At 44.4% G+C, this 22,520-nt stretch overlaps 1 non-coding gene across 1 annotated transcript; it reads right to left on the bottom strand.

The window, feature by feature from the left end:
• Positions 1-17,469: 17,469 nt before the first annotated feature.
• On the bottom strand, positions 17,470-17,543 carry trnat-agu. The gene has a single exon. It is a non-coding gene; the product is annotated as a tRNA-Thr (tRNA).
• Positions 17,544-22,520: the final 4,977 nt, after the last annotated feature.

The raw sequence follows: 22,520 nt of genomic DNA, 5'->3' as shown, positions 1-22,520 counted from the left end.
CAAAGCACCCAAGCCACTATTTGCTGTAAGTAGTGCCTTTTAACTTCAAGACAAAGCACCCAAGCCAACATTTGCAGTAAGTAGTGCCTTTCAACTTCAAGCCAAAGCACACAAGCCACCATTTGCAGTAAGTAGTGCCTTTCAACTTCAAGCCAAAGCACCCAAGCCACCATTTGCAGTAAGTAGTGCCTTTCAACTTCATGCCACCATTCAACTTCAAGCCAAAGCACCAAGCCACTATTTGCAGTAAGTAGTGCCTTTCAACTTCAAGCCAAAGCACCCAAGCCACAATTTGCAGTAGGTAGTGCCTTTCAACTTCAAGCCAAAGCACCCAAGCCAAAATTTGCAGTAAGTAGTGCCTTTCAACTTCAAGCCAAAGCATCCAAGCCACCATTTGCAGTAAGTAGTGCCTTTCAACTTCAAACCAAAGCACCCAAGCCACCATTTGCAGTAAGTAGTGCCTTTCAACTTCAAGCCAAAGCACACAAGCCACCATTTGCAGTAAGTAGTGCCTTTCAACTTCAAGCCAAAGCACCCAAGCCACCATTTGCAGTAAGTATTGCCTTTCAACTTCAAGCCAAAGCACCTAAGCTACCATTTGCAGTAAGTAGTGCCTTTCAACTTCAAGCCAAAGCACCCAAGCCACCATTTGCAGTAAGTAGTGCCTTTCAACTTCATGCCACCATTCAACTTCAAGCCAAAGCACCAAGCCACTATTTGCAGTAAGTAGTGCCTTTCAACTTCAAGCCAAAGCACCCAAGCCACCATTTGCAGTAAGTAGTGCCTTTCAACTCCATGCCAGCATTTGCAGTAAATAGTGCCTTTCAACTTAAAGCCAAAGCACCCAAGCCACCATTTGCAGTAAGTAGTGCCTTTCAACTTCAAGCCAAAGCACCCAAGCCACTATTTGCACTAAGTAGTGCATTTCAACTTCAATCCAAAGCACCCAAGCCACCATTTGCAGTAGGTAGTGCCTTTCAACTTCAGGCCAAAGCACCCAAGCCACCATTTGCAGTAAGTAGTGCCTTTCAACTTCAAGCCAAAGGACCCAAGACACCATTTGCAGTAGGTAGTGCCTTTCAACTTCAAGCCAAAGCACCCAAGCCACCATTTGCAGTATGTAGTGCCTTTCAGCTTCAAGCCAAAGCACCCAAGCCACCATTTGCAGTAAGTAGTGCCTTTCAACTTCAAGCCAAAGCACCCAAGCCACCATTTGCAGTAAGTAGTGCCTTTCAACTTCAAGCCAAAGCACGCAAGCCACCATTTGCAGTAAGTAGTGCCTTTCAACTTCAAGCCAAAGCACCCAAGCTACCATTTGCAGTAAGTAGTCCCTTTCAACTTCAAGCCAAAGCACCCAAGCCACCATTTGCAGTAAACAGTGCCTTTCAACTGCACACCACCATTTGCAGTAAGTAGTGCCATTCAACTTCAAGCCAAAGCACCCAAGCCACCATTTGCAGTAAGTAGTGCCTTTCAACTTCATGCCACCATTCAACTTCAAGCCAAAGCACCAAGCCACTATTTGCAGTAAGTAGTGCCTTTCAACTTCAAGCCAAAGCACCCAAGCCACAATTGCAGTAGGTAGTGCCTTTCAACTTCAAGCCAAAGCACCCAAGCCAAATTTGCAGTAAGTAGTGCCTTTCAACTTCAAGCCAAAGCATCCAAGCCACCATTTGCAGTAAGTAGTGCCTTTCAACTTCAAACCAAAGCACCCAAGCCACCATTTGCAGTAAGTAGTGCCTTTCAACTTCAAGCCAAAGCACACAAGCCACCATTTGCAGTAAGTAGTGCCTTTCAACTTCAAGCCAAAGCACCCAAGCCACCATTTGCAGTAAGTATTGCCTTTCAACTTCAAGCCAAAGCACCTAAGCTACCATTTGCAGTAAGTAGTGCCTTTCAACTTCAAGCCAAAGCACCCAAGCCACCATTTGCAGTAAGTAGTGCCTTTCAACTTCATGCCACCATTCAACTTCAAGCCAAAGCACCAAGCCACTATTTGCAGTAAGTAGTGCCTTTCAACTTCAAGCCAAAGCACCCAAGCCACAATTTGCAGTAGGTAGTGCCTTTCAACTTCAAGCCAAAGCACCCAAGCCAAAATTTGCAGTAAGTAGTGCCTTTCAACTTCAAGCCAAAGCATCCAAGCCACCATTTGCAGTAAGTAGTGCCTTTCAACTTCAAACCAAAGCACCCAAGCCACCATTTGCAGTAAGTAGTGCCTTTCAACTTCAAGCCAAAGCACCCAAGCCACCATTTGCAGTAATTAGTGCCTTTCAACTTCAAGCCAAAGCACCCAAGCCACCATTTGCAGTAAGTAGCCCTTTCAACTTCAAGCCAATGCACCCAAGCCACAATTTGCAGTAGGTGGTGCCTTTCAACTTCAAGCCAAAGCACCCAAGCTACCATTTGCAGTAAGTAGTGCCTTTCAACTTCAAGCCAACGCACCCAAGCCACCATTTGCAGTTAGTAGTGCCTTTCAACTTCATGCTACCATTGGCAGTAAGTAGTGCCATTCAACTTAAAGCCAAAGCACCCAAGCCACCATTTGCAGTAAGTAGCGCCTTTCAACCAAGCCAAAGCACCCAAGCCACCATTTGCAGTAAGTAGTGCCTTTCAAATTCAAGCCAAAGCACCCGCCACAATTTGCAGTAAGTAGTGCCTTTCAACTTCAAGCCAAAGGACCCAAGCCACCATTTGCAGTAGGTAGTGCCTTTCAACTTCAAGCCAAAGCACCCAAGCCACGATTTGGAGTATGTAGTGCTTTTCAGCTTCAAGCCAAAGCACCCAAGCCACCATTTGCAGTAAGTAGTGCCTTTCAACTTCAAGCCAAAGCACCCAAGCCACCATTTGCAGAAAGTAGTGCCTTTCAACTTCAAGCCAAAGCACCCAAGCCACCATTTGCAGTAGGTAGTGCCTTTCAACTTCAGGACAAAGCACCCAAGGCACCATTTGCAGTAAGTAGTGCCTTTCAACTTCAAGCCAGTACCCAAGCCACCATTTGCAGCAGGTAGCGCCTTTCAACTTCAAGCCAAAGCACCCAAGCCACCATTTGCAGTATGTAGTGCCTTTCAACTTCAAGCCAAAGCACCCAAGCCACCATTTTCTATAAGTAGTGCCTTTCAACTTCAAGCCAAACCACCAAAGCCTCCATTAGCAGTAAGTAGTGCCTTTCATCTTCAAGCCAAAGCACCCAAGCCACCATTTGCAGTAAGTAGTGCCTTTCAACTTCAAGCCAAAGCACCCAAGCCACCATTTGCAGTAAGTAGTGCCTTTCAACTTCATGCCACCATTTGCAGTAAATACTGCCTTTCAACTTCAAGCCAAAGCACCCAAGCCACCATATGCAGTAAGTAGTGCCGTTCAACTTCATGCCACCATTTGCAGTAATTAGTGCATTTCAACTTAAAGCCAAAGCACCCAAGCCACGCTTTGCAGCAAGAAGTGCCCTTCAACTTCAAGCCAAATCACCCAAGCCACCATTTGCAGTAAGTAGTGCCTTTCAACCTCAAGCCAAAGCACCCAAGCCACCATTTGCAGTCAGTAGTGCCTTTCAACTTCAAGCCAATGCACCTGTCACCATTTGCAGTAAGTAGTGCCTTTCAACTTCAAGCCAAAGCACCCAAGCTACCATTTGCAGTAAGTAGTGCCTTTCAACTTCTTGCCACCATTTGCAATAAGTAGTGCCTTTCAACTTCATGCCACCATTTGCAGTAAGTAGTGCCATTCAACTTCAAGCCAAAGCACCCAAGCCACCATTTGCAGTAAGTAGTGCCTTTCAACTTCAAGCCAAAGCACCCACCACCATTTGCAGTAAGTTTGACTTTCAACTTCATGCCACCATTTTCAGTAAGTAGTGCCTTTCAACTTCAAGCCAAACCAACCAAGCCACCGTTTGAAGTTAGTGCCTTTCAACTTTAAAACAAAGCTCCCAAGCCACCGTTTGCAGTAAGTAGTGTCTTTCAACTTCAAGCCAAAGCACCCAAGCCACCATTTGCAGCAAGAAGTGCCTTTCAACTTCAAGTCAAATCACCCGCCACCATTTGCAGTAAGCTGTGCCTTTCAACTCAAGCCAAAACACCCAAGCCACCATTTGAAGTTAGTGCCTTTCAAATTTAAACCAAAGCTCCCAAGCCACCGTTTGCAGTAAGTAGTGTCTTTCAACTTCAAGTCAAAGCACCCAAGCCACCATTTGCAGTAAGTAGTGCCTTTCAACTTCAAGCCCAAGCACCCAAACAACCATTTGCAGGAAGTGCCTTTTTACTTCAAACACACCATATTTTCATTTTCAAACCACATTAAGGGTACTCACAGTTGTGTAGTCATTTGTTCAGTGTTATTCAGAGCTCAGAGAGACATGACCCTTGGCTTCATCCATCTTGCAGAGACTGAGTGAGGCACACCACTTCCTGGTTTCATAGTCCCTCCCACTCCCTTCAGCAGAGACAATGGTGAATTTTTTAAACTTCAAGGCAAAGCTCCCAAGCCACCATTTGCAGAAAGTAGTGTCTTTCAACTTTAAACCAAAGCTCCCAAGCCACCATTTGCAGTAAATAGTGCATTTCATCTTCAAGCCAAATCATCCAAGCCACCATTTGCAATAGGTAGTGGCTTTCAACCTCATGCCACCATTTGCAGTAAGTAGTGCCTTTCAACCTCAAGCCAAAGCTCCCAAGCCACCATATGCAGTAAGTAGTGCCTTTCAACTTCAAGCAAAACACCCAAGCCATCATTTGCAGTAAGTAGTGCCTTTCAACTTCAAGCCAAACCACCAAAGCCACCATTAGTAGTAAGTAGTGCCTTTCATCTTCAAGCCAAATCACCCAAGCCACCATTTGCAATGTAGTGGCTTTCAACTTCATGCCACCATTTGCAGTAAGTAGTGCTGTTCAACTTCAAGCCAAAGCACCCAAGCCACCATTTGCAGTAAGTAGTGCCTTTCAAATTCAAGCCAAAGCACCCAAGCCACCATATGCAGTAAGTAGTGCCGTTCAACTTCATGCCACCATTTGCAGTAATTAATGCCTTTCAACTTCAAGCCAAAGCACCCAAGCCACGCTTTGCAGTAAGAAGTGCCTTTCAACTTCAAGCCAAATCACCCAAGCCATCATTTGCAGTAAATAGTGCCTTTCAACCTCAAGCCAAAACACCTAAGCCACCATTTGCAGTAAGTAGTGCCTTTCAACTTTAAGCCAAAGCACCCAAGCCACAATTTACAGTAAGTAGTGCCTTTCAACTTCATGCCACCATTTGCAGTGTAGTGCCTTTCAACTTCAAGCCAAAGGACCCAAGCCACTATTTGCAGTAAGTAGTGCCTTTCAACTTCAAGCCAAAGCACCCAAGCCACCATTTGCAGTAAATAGTGCCTTTCAACCTCATGCCACCATTTGCAGTAAGTAGTGCCTTTCAACTTCAAGCCAAAGCACCCAAGCCACCATTTGCAGTAAGAAGTGCCTTTCAACTTCAAGCCAAATCACCCTCCACCATTTGCAGTAAGTAGTGCCTATCAACTTCATGCCTAAGCACCCAAGCCACCATTTGCAGTACGTAGTGCCTTTTAACCTCAAACCAAAGCACCCATCCCACCATTTGCAGTAAGTAGTGCCTTTCCACGTCAAGCCAAAACACCCAAGCCACCATTTGCAGTAAGTTGTGCCTTTCAACTTCAACCCAAAGCTCCCAAGCCACCATTTGCAGTTAGTTCCTTTCAACTTTAAACCAAAGCTCCCAAGCCACCGTTTGCAGTAAGTAGTGCCTTTCAACTTCAAGCCAAAACACCCAAGCCACCATTTGCAGTAAGTTGTGCCTTTCAACTTCAACCCAAAGCTCCCAAGCCACCATTTGCAGTTAGTTCCTTTCAACTTTAAACCAAAGCTCCCAAGCCACCGTTTGCAGTAAGTAGTGCCTTTCAACTTCAAGTCAAAGCACCCAAGCTACCATTTGCAGTAAGTAGTGCCTTTCAACTGCATGCCACCATTTGCAGTAAGTAGTGCCTTTCAACTTCAAGCCAAAGCACCAAAGCCACCATTTGCAGTAAGCAGTGCCTTTCAACATCAAGCCAAGCACCCAAGCCACCATTTGCAGTAAGCAGTGACTTAAAACTTCAAGCAAAGCACCCAAGCCACCATTTGCAGTACGTAGTGCCTTTCAACTTCAAGCCAAAGCACCCAAGCCACCATTTGCAATAAATAGTGGCTTTCAACCTCATGATACCATTTGCAGTAGTTAGTGCCTTTCAACTTCAAGCCAAAGCACCCGAGCCTCCAGTTGCAGTAAGAAGTGCCTTTCAATTTCAAGCCAAAGCACCCAAGCCACCATTTGCAGTAAGCAGTGCCTTTCAACCTCAAGCCAAAGCACCCAAGCCACCATTTGCAGTAAGTAGTGCCTTTCAACTTCATGCCACCATTTGCAGTAAGTAGTGCCTTTCAATTTCAAGCCAAATCACCCGCCACCATTTGCAGTAAGTAGTGCCTTTCGACTTCAAGCCAAAGCACCCAAGCCACCATTTGCAGTAAGTAGTGCCTTTCAACCTCAAGCCAAAGCTCCCAAGCCACCATTTGCAGTAAGTAGTGCCTTTCAACTTAGTCTAAGCAACCAAGCCACCATTTGCAGTAAGTAGTGCCTTTCAACTTCAAGTCAAAGCTCCCAAGCCACCATTTGCAGTAAATAGTGCATTTCAACTTCAAGCCAAAGCACCCAAGCCACCATTTGCAGTAAGTAGTGCCTTTCAACTGCATGCCACCATTTGCAGTAAGTAATGCCTTTCAACTTCAAGCCAAAGCACTCAAGCCACCATTTGCAGTAAGTAGTGCCTTTCAACTTCAAACCAAAGCACCCAAGCCACCATTTGCAGTAAGTAGTGTCTTTCAACTTCAAGGCAAAGCACCCAAGCCACCATTTGCCGTAAGTAGTGACTTTCAAGTTCAAGCAAAGCACCCAAGCCACCATTTGCAGTAAGTAGTGCCTTTCAACTTCAAGCCAAAACACCCATGCCACCATTTGCAGTAAGTAGTGCCTTTCAACTTCAAGCCAAAGCTCCCAAGCCACCATTTGCAGTAAGTAGTGCCTTTCAACTTCAAGCCAAAACACCCAAGCCACCATTTGCAGTAAGTAGTGCCTTTCAACCTCAAGCCAAAGCTCCCGCCACCATTTGCAGTAAGTAGTGCCTTTCAACTTCAAGCAAAACACCCAAGCCACCGTTTGCAGTAAGTAGTGCCTTTCCACTTCAAGCCAAAGCTCCCAAGCCACCATTTGCAGTTAGTGCCTTTCAACTTTAAACCAAAGCTCCCAAGCCACCGTTTGCAGTAAGTAGTACCTTTCAACTCCATGCCACCATTTGCAGTAAGTAGTGCCTTTCAACTTCAAGCAAAACACCCAAGCCACCATTTGCAGTAAGTAGTGCCTTTCAACACAAGCCAAAGCTCTCAAGCCACCATTTGCAGTAAGTAGTGCCTTTCCACTTCAAACCAACGCTCCCAAGCCACTATTTGCAGTTAGTGCCTTTCAACTTTAAACCAAAGCTCCCAAGCCATCGTTTGCAGTAAGTAGTACCTTTCAACTCCATGCCACCATTTGCAGTAAGTAGTGCCTTTCAACTTCAAGTCAAAGCTCCCAAGCCACCATTTGCAGTAAATAGTGCATTTCAACTTCAAGCCAAAGCACCCAAGACACCATTTACAGTAAGTAGTGCCTTTCAACTTCAAACCAAAGCACCCAAGCCACCATTTGCAGTAAGTAGTGTCTTTCAACTTCAAGGCAAAGCACCCAAGCCACCATTTGCCGTAAGTAGTGACTTTCAACTTCAAGCAAAGCACCCAAGCCACCATTTGCAGTAAGTAGTGCCTTTCAACTTCAAGCCAAAACACCCAAGCTACCATTTGCAGTAAGTAGTGCCTTTCAACTTCAAGCCAACGCACCCATCCACCATTTACAATAAGTAGTGGCTTTCAACTTCATGCCACCATTTGCAGTAAGTAGTGCCTTTCAACTTCAAACCAAAGCACCCGAGCCCCCATTTGCAGTAAGAAGTGCCTTTCAATTGCAAGCCAAATCACCCACCACCATTTGCAGTAAGTAGTGCCTTTCAACTTCAAGCCAAAGCACCGAAGCCACCATTTGCAGTAAGTAATGCCTTTCAACCTCAAGCCAAAGCTCCCGCCACCATTTGCAGTAAGTAGTGCCTTTCAACTTCAAGCAAAACACCCAAGCCACCATTTGCAGTAAGTAGTGCCTTTCAACTTCAAGCCAAAGCTCTCAAGCCACCATTTGCAGTAAGTAGTGCCTTTCAATTTCAAGCCAAAACACACATGCCACCATTTGCAGTAAGTCGTGCCTTTCAACTTCAAGCCAAAGCTCCCAAGCCACCATTTGCAGTAAGTAGTGCCTTTCAACTTCAAGCCAAATCGCCCAAGCCACCATTTACAGTAAGTAGTGCCTTTCAACCTCAAGCCAAAGCTCCCGCCACCATTTGCAGTAAGTAGTGCCTTACAACTTCAAGCAAAACACCCAAGCCACCATTTGCAGTAAGTAGTGCCTTTCAACTTCAAGCCAAAGCTCTCAAGCTACCATTTGCAGTAAGTAGTGCCTTTCAACTTCAAGCCAAAACACCCATGCCACCATTTGCAGTAAGTACTGCCTTTCAACTTCAAGCCAAAGCTCCCAAGCCACCATTTGCAGTAAGTAGTGCCTTTCAACTTCAAGTCAAAGCACCCAAGCTACCATTTGCAGTAAGTAGTGCCTTTCAACTTCAAGCCAAAGCACCCAAACAACCATTTGCAGGCAGTGCCTTTTGTATTTCAAACAAACCATATTTTCATTTTCAAACCACATTAAGGGTACTCACAGTTGTGTAGACACTTGTTCAGTGTTATTCAGATCTCAGAGAGACGTGACCCTTGGCTTCATCCATCTTGCAGGGACTGAGTGATGCACACCACTTCCTGGTTTTATTGTCCCTCCCCCTCCCTCTAGCAGGGGAAGCAGAGAGAATGGTGATTGTTTTAAACTCCAAGCGAAAGCTCCCAAGCCACCATTTGCAGTAAGTAGTGCCTTTCAACTTCAAGGCAAAGCACCCAAGCCACCATTTGCAGTAAGTAGTGACTTTCAACTTCAATCCAAAGCCCCCAAGCCACCATTTGCAGTAAGTAGTGCCTTTCAACTTCAAGCCAAAGCACCCAAGCCACCATTTGCAGTGTAGTGCTTTTCAACTTCAAGGCAAAGCACCCAAGCCACCAATTGCAGTAAGTAGTGACTTTCAGCTTCAAGCCAAAGGACCCAAGCCACCATGTGCAGTAAGTAGTGCCTTTCAACTTCAAGCCAAAACACCCAAGCCACCATTTGCAGTAAGTAGTGCCTTTTTACTTCAAGCCAAAACTCCCAAGCTACCATTTGCAGTAAGTAGTGCCTTTCAACTTCAAGCCAAAGCACCCAAACAACCATTGGCAGGCAGTGCCTTTTTCAAAGGTCAAAGGTCAAAAACTTTATTTGCCATTTGTGCTTACACACATAGGAACTCTTGTGCGGCTATTCAGAGAGTCAAGTTAAGTTAAAAATTAAAATTAAAATTATTTAAAAATTTAAAAAGACACACAGAAGACACATAGAGCATTGTAACTTGCACAACCCCTATATCAGGACATCAGTTCATTTTGTTGTGTTTTGGCCAAGAGTCTCACTGTTGCAGGGAAGAAGCTCTTAAAAAAGCGTGTTCTATTTGTGGCGATACTGTCCGCTCGTCTGTGCCTGAGGTTGTATGTGCAGTTTTTGTGTTTGAGCAGGGAGTGAGCTGGATGTAGTGTGTCTCTAATGATTCTCTCTGCTCTTTTTACTTCAAACAAACCATATTTTCATTTTCAAACCACATTAAGGGTACTCACAGTTGTGTAGACATTTGTTCAGTGTTATTCAGAGCTCAGAGTGACGTGATCCGTGGCTTCATCCATCTTGCAGAGACTATGAGGCACACCACTTCCTGGTTTTATAGTCCCTCCCCCTCCCTCCAGCAGGAGCAGCAGAGAGAATGGTGATTTTAAAAAAAACATTAATATCTCTCTGATTTGTCATCGATGGGAAAAATCCTCTGCACCCGTAAGGCAGAGGGGGGCTCTGAGCGAGGTGGCCAAAAATGAAGGCCGTAGGTTGTGACGTTCTGTCGGAAATCGCAGCACAGTGGGCCAAAAGCGGTCAAGATCAGAGATTTAGTAATATACGTAGATATCTGTCAGCTTCAGCCAGCGAGTGGCATCGTTTACAAGTTGCCACAACCATCAGCAGATATTCCCACATCTGACCTAACATGCTCGGGTGTAAATAAGTTCAAGTTCAAGATAGTTTATTGTCATGTGTCCCAGATAGGACAATGAAATTCTTGCTTTGCTTCAGCTCAACAGAATATTGTAGGCATAAATAAATGCAGTACAGATCAGTGTGTCCATATACCATTGAATATATATATATACACAGATAAATAAGCATATAAAGTGCAATAGGCTGTTAAAGTTCCGATTTTTGTTTGAGTTGAGTTTAATAGTCTGATGGCTGTGGGGAAGTAGCTATTCCTGAACCTGGCTTTTGCAGATTTCAGGCTCCTGTACCTTCTTCCTGAAGGCAGCGGAGAGATGAGTTTGTGGCTAGGATGGTGTGGATCCTTGATGATGCTGCCAGCCTTTTTGAGGCAGCGACTGTGGTAGATCCCCTCGATGGTAGGGAGGTCAGAGCCGATGATGGACTGGGCAGTCTTTACAACTTTTTGCAGTCTTTTCCGCTCCTGAGCGCTCAAGTTGCCGAACCAAGCCACGATGCAACCAGTCAGCATGCTCTCTACTGTGCACCTGTAGAAGTTCGAGAGAGTCCTCTTTGACATACCGACTCTCCGTAATCTTTTCAGGAAGTTGCGGCACTAGTGTGCTTTCTTTATCAGTGTTCTGGGACCAGGAGAGATCTTCAGAAATATGCACGCCCAGGAATTTGAAGCTCTTGACCCTTTCCGCCATTGACCTGTTGATATAAACGGGACTGTGGGTCCTCATCCTTCCCCTTCCAAAGTCCACAATCAGTTCCTTGGTTTTGCTGGTGTTGAGGGTCAGGTTATTGTGCTGGCACCATTTGGTCAATCAGTCGATCTCACTTCTATACTCTGACTCACCACCATCAGTGATACGTCCCACAACAGTGGTGTCGTCGGCGAACTTGATGATGGAGTTTGCACTATGACCGGTTACGCAATCATGAGTATAGAGTGAGTACAGCAGAGGGCTGAGCACGCAGCCTTGAGGTGGTCCCGTGCTGATTGTTATCGAGTCTGACACATTTCCACCAATACGAACAGACTGTGGTCTGTGAATGAGGAAGTCGAGGATCCTCACTATATCCTCGAAATAGCCACTTTTGTCCTGCACTGAATAAATAGGAAATATATATATTATTTCCCGCAATACTACATAAATGCCAGGGCTCTAATTGTTGTGAAACACTTAATGTATAATTTATGTTTTTATGTATCTGTCTGATGTGCCTGTAATGTGGGTGCAAGCAAGATTGTCATTGTACCTGTGTCCCAAGCCATGTGCACCAGGAAAGCAACAAACATTTCTTACAGCTACAGCTATTCTTATGTTGGTGCATGAACATAACCAATAAATATACAATAATCGATAATACAGTAAATTGTCAATAACACCGTATCCTCACCATACTTGTTCTTATGACAATTAGCTTGACTTGTTGACCTGGGTAAAGGGAGGTGGAGCTAACTTTGAGCATGAGTAACTGACTTCAATCAGAATAAAACCTGTAAGGTTTGTTGTATGCAGCGCACATAAGTGGTTCTGGATGTCAGGGAGAGTGAAAGAAAAAAACAGATATCCCAGCAACACTCGGCTGAGCAGGCAGCATTTGTGGAGAGAGATCTGAAACATTGAATGTTTCTCTCGCCACTTGTGCTGCCACAGTACTGCTGAGCAATGAATGAATAAAGCATTTAAAAAAAAAATTTGCATCAGATTTCTAGCATCTTCAGTTATTTGCTTCAAGTAGGTATATATAGATGACTGAATTCAGTGATGCTGAGGAAGCATGAAGGAGTCTAAAACTTGATGACTCTTTTGGTAGATTATTTTAAAATATATTCTATATTATATTTCTCTAAATTCCTAATTGAGGTAGGGTTGGTTCCCTGCTTTGACAATAAAGATAGAATGTGGGATATTCCAGGTCATGAATTTCTCCATAAATGCTGCCTAACCCACTGAGTTACTCCAGCATTTTGTCACTGTTCTTGGTGAACCAGTATCCTCAGTTTCTCCTTGCTACATTTTGACACCTATGTTAAATCAATAATGAGTCCACACTATTTAGCACACATCACCGCCACATAAAATTATTGCAAATATTCTTGGCACACATCCAAAATGTAATCTCCACAAACACTGTACGCTACTCCTTTAAATACACAACGACACAAGAAAATAGGAACAAGTGTATAACGCCAGATTCCTCAAGCCTGCCCCACCATTCAATCTGAAGCTGGCCACAACTCTTCTAAATCTGCAGAACCCTACATTCCACGACCTTTAAAATACGTATCCATCTCCATCTTAAATGCAGCGAATGATCTCCCTCAGAGGCAGGAATTTCAGAAGATTTATTACCGCCTGAGAGAAAAAAGTCAAATGCACCTCAGTTTTAAATGACTGACCCTTCCATTGAGATTATAGAAATATAGACACATAGAAAATAGGTGCAGGAGTAGGCCATTCGGCCCTTCGAGCCTGCACCGCCATTCAATATGATCATGGCTGATCATCCAACTCAGTATCCTGTACCTGCCTTCACTTCATACCCCCTGATCCCTTTAGCCACAAGGGCCATATCTAACTCCCTCTTAAATATAGCCAATGAACTGGCCTCAACTACCTTCTGTGGCAGAGAATTCCAGAGATTCACCACTCTCTGTGTGAAAAATGTTTTTCTCATCTCGGTCCTAAAAGATTTCCCCCTTATCCTTAAGCTGTGACCCCTAGTTCTGGACTTCCCCAACATCGGGAACAATCTTCCTGCATCTAGCCTGTCCAACCTCTTAAGAATTTTGTAAGTTTCTATAAGATCCCCCCTCAATCCTCTTAATTCTAGCAAGTACAAGCCGAGTCTATCCAGTCTTTCTTCATATAAAAGTCCTGACATCCCAGGAATCAGTCTGGTGAACCTTCTCTGTACTCCCTCTATGGCAAGAATGTCTTTCCTCAGATTAGGAGACCAAAACTGTACGCAATACTCCAGGTGTGGTCTCACCAAGACCCTGTACAACTGCAGTAGAACCTCCCTGCTCCTATACTCAAATCTTTTTTCTATGAATGCAAACATACCATTCGCTTTCTTCACTGCCTGCTGCACCTGCATGCATACTTTCAATGACTGGTGTACCATGACACCCAGGTCTCGTTGCATCTCCCCTTTTCCTAATCGGCCACCATTCAGATAATAGTCTACTTTCCTGTTTTTGCCACCAATGTGGATAACCTCACATTTATCCACATTATACTGCATCTGCCATGCATTTGCCCACTCATCCAGCCTATCCAAGTCACCTTGCAGCCTCCTAGCATCCTCCTCACAGCTAACACTGCCCCCCAGCTTCGTGTCATCCGTAAACTTGGAGATGTTGCATTCAATTCCCTCGTCCAAATCATTAATATATATTGTAAATAGCTGGGGTCCCAGCACTGAGCCTTGCGGTACCCCACTAGTCACTGCCTGCCATTCTGAAAAGGACCCGTTTACTCCTACTCTTTGCTTCCTGTCTGCCAGCCAGGTCTCTATCCACATCAATACTGAACCCCCAATATCGTGTGCTTTAAGTTTGTATACTAATCTCTTATGTGGTACCTTGTCAAAAGCCTTCTGAAAGTCCAGATATAACACATCCACTGGTTCTCCCTTATCCACTCTACTAGTTACATCCTCGAAAAATTCTTTAAGATTCGTCAGACATGATTTACCTTTCATAAATCCATGCTGACTTTGTCCAATGATTTCACCACTTTCCAAATGTGCTGCTATCCCATCTTTAATAACTGACTCTAGCAGTTTCCCCACCACCGATGTTAGACTAACTGGTCTGTAATTCTCCGTTTTCTCTCTCCCTTCTTTTTTAAAAAGTGGGGTTACATTAGCAAAGAGTTTTGAAAAATTATCACTAATGCATCCACTTTACCTAACACCACTTCCCGGCTAACCTGGATTTCACTCAGTTCCTCCATCTCATTTGACCCCCGGTCCCCTGCTATTTCCGGCAGATTATTTATGTTTTCCTTAGTGAAGACAGAACCAAAGAAGTTATTCAATTGGTCTGCCATGTCCTTGTTCCCCATGATGAATTCACTTGTGTCTGACTGTAAGGGACCTACATTTGTTTTAACTAATCTTTTTCTCTTCACATATCTATAAAAACTTTTGCAATCAGTTTTTATGTTCCCTGCCAGTTTTCTTTCATAATCAATTTTCATTCCTAATTAAGCCGTTTGTCCTCCTCTGCTGGACTGAATTTCTCCCAGTCCTCTGGTCGGCTCCTTTTTCTGGCTAATTTGTACGCTTCATCTTTTGTTTTGATACTCTCCCTGATTTCCCTTGTTATCCACGGATGCACTACCTTCCCTGATTTATTCTTTTGCCAAACTGGGATGAACAATTGTTGTAGTTCATCCATGCAGTTTTTAAATGCCTTCCATTGCATATTCACCGTCAACCTTTTAAGAATCAATTGCCAGTCTATCTTGGCCAATTCACGTCTCATACCCTCAATTACCTTTCTTTAAGTTTAGAACCCTTGTTTCTGAATTAATTATGTCACTCACTCTCCATCCTAATGAAGAACTCAACCATATTATGTTCACTCTTGCCCAAGGGGCCACGCACAACAAGACTTATGGAAGGTTTGGAAAGGGTGTAGAGGAGGTTTACCAGAATGATGCCTGGATTAGGAAGTATTAGATACAGGAGAGGTTGGAGAGGTTGCGCCCCACCCACAGTTACCGTGCTGTACCCGGAGGTTGCAGGTGGTTGCCGGAGGTTGCAGGTAGTGGAAGCAGGTAGGGAGACTGACAAAAACCTCCGGGAACCGCACAGAAACCTTGGTTGGGCGCAAAGTCTCCAGAGGTTTCCGTTCAGGTTTCCTAAGTGGGACAGGGGCATTAGATTGCTTTCTCTATAATACCGGAGGTTGCCGGAGACCCGATAGAACTATATAAAATTAGAGAGGCATACTTAGGGTAGACAGTCAGAATCTTTTTTCTCAGGATGGAAAAATCAAATACTACAGGACATAATGTGAGGGGTAAGTTTAAAGGAGATATGTGGGGCAAGTTGTTTTTCACCGGGCAGTGAGTGCCTGGAATGTGCTGCCAGGGATGGTGGTTGAAGCAGACACGTCAGTGGCAGTTAACATACTTTTTGATAACATTTGGATATTTAGGGAATGGAGGGATACGGCTTATGTTCAGGTAGATAAGTGATGGTCTTGGCATCATGTTCAGCACAGGCATTATGGGCCGAAGGGCCTGTTACTTGTGTTTAAGAAGGAACTGCAGATGCTGGAAAATCGAAGGTACACAAAAATGCTGGAGAAACTCAGCAGGTGTGGCAGCATCTATGGAGCGAAGGAAATAGGCAACATTTCGGGCCAAAACCCTTCTTCAGACTGATGGGTGGTGGCGGGGAGAAGACTGTTTACTTGTGCTGTACTATTCTGCGCACCCCTTGTTGGTGACTCTCACTAATTTAAATATTGTCATGACAGGGAAAAGTAGATTAATGAGGATTAAGTCTAAAATGTCTTCTTTGTTGGTTGTTTACTTCATTTCATTGCTGCCGTGATGCTCCCTTGGATCCCCTGTACTTTTGCTACATGCATCACGAATTTCCTGTCTGATGCTATCCCCAACCTCCCTACTGCTGTTTGGTGGTCTGTATACCACTCCAACAAGCGTTTTCTGCCCTTGTCTATTTTGCAGTTCCACCCATACCAATTCTACAGCTTCCAAGCTAATGTCTCTCCTTGCTATTGCATTAATCTCCCCATTAACTTCGACTGGCGAGGCTTTCCCAGGGAATTTATCGAGGCGCCACGGTCTCGATGCCTCCCGGATCGCTGCGTAGAACCCCGGGCCGGGGCCCGGCGGTGCCTCACGGGAAGAAGCCCGGGTTGGCGAAGCGGCCGACAGAGCCCGCGGCTGGTGCCCGGGTCGGCACCATGGAGGCGTGAAGTGGGGCGTCGACAGGGGCGAGACCTCGGTGGTGGCAGCGGCTAAGCCTCGCAACGATGGGGCCTTGGGTCAGTGGTGAAGCCTTGCGGTGGCGGCAATGCCTCGCGAGTCGACCTCCCCCCCCACCCGAGAGCGTGGAGAACCACCGGGAGGGGAGAGGGGAAGAATGGAGAACCCACCATGGGGGGACCGCCATGACGGGAGAGGGGAAGAACAATGGACAACGGGGGGGGGGGGGGACAAAGGACAATGGGGACCGGCGTGGGGGAACTGCTGTGGTAGGGGAGTGGGGACAAAATAGACAATAGACAATAGGTGCAGGAGGAGGCCATTCGGCCCTTCGAGCCATCACTGCCATTCAATGTGATCATGGCTGATCATCCCCAATCAGTACCCCGTTCCTGCCTTCCCTCCATATCCCCTGTCTCCGCTATCTTTAAGAGCCCTATCTATCTAGCTCTCTCTTGAAAGCATCCAGAGAACCGGCCTCCACCGCCCTTTGAGGGGCAGCCTGCGTGCTTTGTAACTTTGTCAGCGCTGTAGGTGGCTGCTATTTGTATGGAGAGAAGGCAGGTACAGGATACTGAGTTGGATGATCAGCCATGATCATATTGAATGGCGGTGCAGGCTCGAAGGGCCGAATGGCCTACTCCTGCACCTATTTTCTATGTTTCTATGTATACATTGTGTATGCAAGCAAAGAATCTCACTGTGCTTAATCACATGTGACAATAAAGTATTCCTATTCCTCCTGCCTGCATGGCCCTCATCTTTAATATGGCTTTTCCCACATTAACAGTGTGTGTACCTGTGCTCTAAGGAAATCCGTTTTTCAATTTAAAGTTAAGTTGGGCAAAAATGACGATTTATTGTCACATAGTAAACAACTCATCTGTAATATTTTGCACAAAAAAAAAACGGTAAAAGGATGACGCTTGATGCAAGATTCTCCAATTCCGTCAGGGAACCCGGGGCAAGAACAGAGACAAGAAACACAAAGGGAAATTCCCGTTTTTGTCTGGAATAATAATTTCCACTCTTTTACTGAATCAAAACCAGGGGGCAGCAACCCAACGGAATGATTTAGAAAAACGGTCAAATCTGCAAAACGGCTTATTTTTTTACAAATTTCAGAAGTGGCGTTTGGGAATATTTGTCGATCATTGTGAGAAATGCTAAAACTGGAAAAATGACTGACGAGAGACACCCCAGCAGCAGCAGGCACCGCTGGGATTCGAACCCAGGATCTCCTGTTTACTAGACAGGCGCTTTAACCAACTAAGCCACGGCGCCGCTATAGCGTTCTGGTTTCAAGACTGCAAAATATTGACTGCCCTAATGCCCTAAATTGTTCACAATTATTTTTAATATTGCCCGTGCTGTTTTTAAGTTGTACGGTGCACTGATGGATAAATGCATTGCATGCTAGGATGGAGAGTGCGGATGGTGCAACACGGTTCAGATCCCTGCACAAAGAGGGATGATCCACTCCAAAGATTATAGAGGAGCTCCACTGTAATCTTTGATCCACTCCACGATGGATACAAAAGGCTGGAGCCCCGGGACCACGCGCGTCTGGGCTCAATGTTGCAAACCCCCCCTGGAGCCACAGCACAGCACCTTCCTGCATTTCATGCACTCCAGCTATTCATGCACATCAGTGTTGTGCCTCACTAAACAACCGTGCCTCTCCTTATGCAACCGAGTTGGCATGTTCTGCTACATACAAAGGCTTAAAACAAAAAAACAACACATCTTGTCAGACGTGCATATTGGTTTCGATAGTCATTGTCTGTGATCATCGGGACTTTCTTACAAACCCCCGGGAAGTGCAGTTCTCTTTTTGTATTTTATGTGCCACAAATTTCTTTTGTTTCCGCAACTGCTAACGATCCGGTGTCAAGTTTATTTCGTATTTCGGTATTTAAACCCCTACCCACAAATTCGCTGTGTTCTTTAAATGTGACAAATAAATGGAAATAGATAACAGACAATAGTAATAATAATAATAATAATAATAAACTTTATTACGGACTCAAGGTCCAGACAAGGGGCAACATTACATTAAAAATGCATTGCATATCAAATATCATAAATATATATAAAATCATGGTATATCACATAAAAACATCATAATTTATATTTAACAAAAACCCACAATACTTAAGTTAAAAATCCAGATTAAAAGATGATCAATGTCCTACAACGAGACAATGATACCAGTGTCTCCACAACTGGGATTCGTAGCGTGTAGTGCTAACCCTTATGTTTGTCAAGGCCACAATAAGCACATTTTTAGAGACATTTATCCTGCAAATGAATTTATACATGTGGTGTCTTAGGATAGCTTCTAAAGTACTGACTCCTGCAGCCACAAACATATTACTGGCACTACACCATCTAGATTGCCTTAGCAGTGTTCTCATGGCATCGTTATATGCCACCTTTAGTCTCTGCATACTTGTCTTTAAATAGTTCGACCACAGGTGCGCAGAGTAGAGGGGTGTGCAGTATGCTCTAAATAGCGACATCTTCACCACATCTGCACACGCACCAAATTTACGCAAGAGGAAATTTGCCTGTACATACAGCATGCGTCGTTGCCTATAAATATCCTCATCATCTGTCATTTGTTCTGTAATAATATGCCCTAGATATTTTGATATTCTGATAATATGCCCTACAATAGATAACAGACGATAGACAATAGACAATAGGTGCAGGAGTAGGCCACTCGACCCTTGGAGCCAGCACCACCATTCAATATGATCAAGGTTGATTGTCCGATATTGTAGAAACATAGACATAGAAAATAGGTGAACAATCAGTACCTCATTCCTGCCTTCTCCCCATATCCCCTGACTCCACTATTTTTAAGAGCCCTATCTAGCTCTCTCTTGAAAGCATCCAGAGAACCTGCCTCCACCGCCCTCTGAGTCAGAGAATTCCACAGACTCACCACTCTCTGTGAGAAAAAGTGTTTCCTCGTCTCCGTTCTAAATGGCTTACTCCTTATTCTTAAACTGTGGCCCCTGGTTCTGGACTCCCCCAACATCGGGAACATGTTTCTTGCCTCTAGCGTGTCCAAGTGAAAAAGTTACTTTTATAACTACTAAACCAGGTTCGCTTCTTAATAAACAGACACCACACAAACTGTTTGGTAGAACAGTTCAAAACTTTACTTAACATCGGCCGATGGAAGGGAGCGAGAACTCCAGTCAAGTGACCAATACAGACACTTGACCGTCCTCCGTTCACCTCGCTGAACGACAGAATTACATTGCCTTAAATAGGGTTTTTTTGTCCCCTTAGCACATTTCACAGACATTAGTCATGGTCAGAGGTACAGGAAAAGGTTTCCACAGAATGCATCACATCAAAGGCCTTTTGTTTACATAGTACAAGATAACATTGGCCATTTGGTTTACGACATTTTATCTTTCTACTTCCCTGGTTCCTTTCTCGTCCTTCATAAACATTGGCTATTTGGATAATGCCATTTTATCTTCACAGAGATCACCCTAGCTCTTTCGCTGCTTCCTCTCTGTCATTTGGTCCCTCATAAACATTGGCCATTTGGTTTATGGCATCTTACTTCACAGATATGACTAGCTGTTTCTCTCTTCCTTTCTCGCCTCCTCCCCCATAACATTGGCCACTTTGTTTACGGCATCTTACTTCAAAGAGATCTAGCTCTTCTCTGCTTGTCACTTGGGAGACAATGTTATGGTATTTATTATCTCACACACCGCAACCTAAGGCAAGCCTAATTTGACAATAAATATAAGCTGTAAGCTAGCCCAGAAACCTATTTTAATATCTTCTTATATTTTAACTAAAATTCAGCTTCATCACAAGCCCTTAACAATCTTATATGTTTCAATGAGATATCCTCTCATCCTTCTAAACTATAGAGTGTACACGCCCAGCTGCTCCATTCTCTCAGCATATGACAGTCCCGCCATCCCGGGAATTAACCTTGTAAACCTACGCTGCACTCCCTCAATAGCAAGAATGTCCTTCCTCAAATTAGGGGACCAAAACTGCACACAGTACTCCAGGTGTGGTCTCACTAGGGCTCTGTACAACTGCAGAAGGACCTTTTTGCTCCTATGTTCGATTCCTCTTGTTATGAAGGCCAACATGCCATTCACTTTCTTCACTGCCTGCTGTACCTGCATGCTTACTATCATAATCTGATCTACAAGGACCCCCAGATCCCGTTGTACTTCCTCTTTTCCCAACTTGACGCCATTTAGATAGTAATCTGCCTTCCTGTTTTTGCTACCAAAGTGGATAACCTCGCATTTATCCGCATTAAACTTCATCTGCCATGCATCTGCCCACTCCCCCAACCTGCCCAAGTCACCCTGCAAATTAGGGGATCAAATGAAAAAAAAAATCTGTACTCTTGCTTCTAACACCAATGCATCTGATTTAATATTACACCAGTTTTAGAAACAAATGCATGGTTACAATTTATTTTTCTTTTCATTTTACATTTACATACAATGAAAATTATTTGCTTAATATAACTAAAGCATGACTATAATGAGAAACAGATATTAAACTTCCTGAAATGGACATTTAACTCCCAAGAATACATTTAGATGATGGTTTCAGCAGCACCTTAGTAATTTTCCAAATTTTGATTTGATCTGTTAAATTTCAGGCAAAACTCGTTTAGTACTTAAAATGTATTCCTTAAATTCTATAAAAGGAAAAAGGAGGAGGAGGAGCCCGAGGGCTGAGGGAGAGGTAGGAAGGGGAGGAGACAGCAAGGGCTAACAGAATTGTGAGAATTCAATGTTCATGCCATCAGGATGCAGAATCCCCAAGCGGAATATGAGGTGCTGTTCCTCCAATTTCCGGTGTTGCTCACTCTGGCCGTGGAGGAGGCCCAGGACAGAGAGGTCGGATGCGGAATGTGAGGGGGAGTTGAAGTGCTGAGCCACCGGGAGGTCAGGTTGGTTAATGCGGACCGAACGGAGGTGTTCGGCGATACCATCGCCAAGCCTACGCTTGGTCTCACCGATATAGATCAGCTGACATCTAGAGCAGCGGATGCAATAGATGAGGTTGGAGTCTTCACTCCATAGATGCTGCTGCACCCGCTGAGTTTCTCCAGCAATTTTGTGTACCTTCGATTTTCCAGCATCTGCAGTTCCTTCTTAAACACCTATAAATACATAGTTCTCTAAAAGGGGGTGTCACAGGTAGAAAGGGTGGTGCACAGGCTTTTGGCACGCTGGCCTTCATCTGTGATGGAGTTGAGTTATAGAAGTTGGAACATTATGTACAGTTCTACAAGACACGTGTAAAGGCGTACTTGGACAATCGTGTTCAGTTTTTGCCATCCTGCTATAGGAAAGATGCCATTAAGCTGGAAAGAATGCAAAGTAGTTGAGGCAGGCAAAATAAGAACATTTAAAAGTTGTTTGGATATGTACATTGATAAAAAAAGTACAATGATACTGGGCATATGGGGCAAGATGGACCATCAGCATCATGGTTGGTATGAAGAGTTAGACCATAGAAGTTTCCACACCACATGGCTCTGCTCAGCAGTTCAGTCAACAGCCGTGGAGCGAAAAAGAGAGTTAATGGTTCAGGTTCAAAGCATTTTGCAGACAATTTTGGGCTGCACAGCTCAGCGTCTTCACGCAATCCCCACCAGCAGAGAAGCAAGACTTCAATCAATGTCATTTATTCCAAGTGCTATCAATAAGTGAATAAGAATAATGGATGCAGCAAATCTATGGGCCAGATAACATCCCTGTCATAGAATAAAAGACCCAAGCTCTCAAACTAGCCGTGTCTCGTTACAACAGTGGGGTTTACTGAATGATGTGTAAAATTACCCTGTGTAAATGACCAAGTGTACATAAGCATCAGGGCAAATCTCTATTGCCTGATTCTAGAACATAAAACAGAGAACACAGAAACGGGCCCTTTGGCCCATAATGTTTGCGCCAAACATAATCCAAGTTAAACTGATCTCAGCTGCCTGTACATGATCCATATCCCTCTATTTATTGCACTTTTATGTGCCTAACTAAAAGCCTCATAAACGCCACTATCGGATCTGCCTCCACCACCACCTTTGGCAATGCATTGCAAGCCCCCACCACTCTTTGTGTAAAACCATGCCCCGCACATCCCCATTAAACATTCCCCCTCTCACGTTATAACTATGCCTTCTAATGTTCGACATTTCCACCCTGGGTAAAAGGTTCTGATTATCTGAGGAGTGTTCTCCCGACGCCGGAG

Source organism: Amblyraja radiata, chromosome 2 (assembly GCF_010909765.2).
Source record: "Amblyraja radiata isolate CabotCenter1 chromosome 2, sAmbRad1.1.pri, whole genome shotgun sequence".
NCBI classification, from domain to species: domain Eukaryota; kingdom Metazoa; phylum Chordata; class Chondrichthyes; order Rajiformes; family Rajidae; genus Amblyraja; species Amblyraja radiata.
Note: the sequence above shows the minus strand (reverse complement) of the source record. Positions and strands in the feature narration are given on the sequence as shown.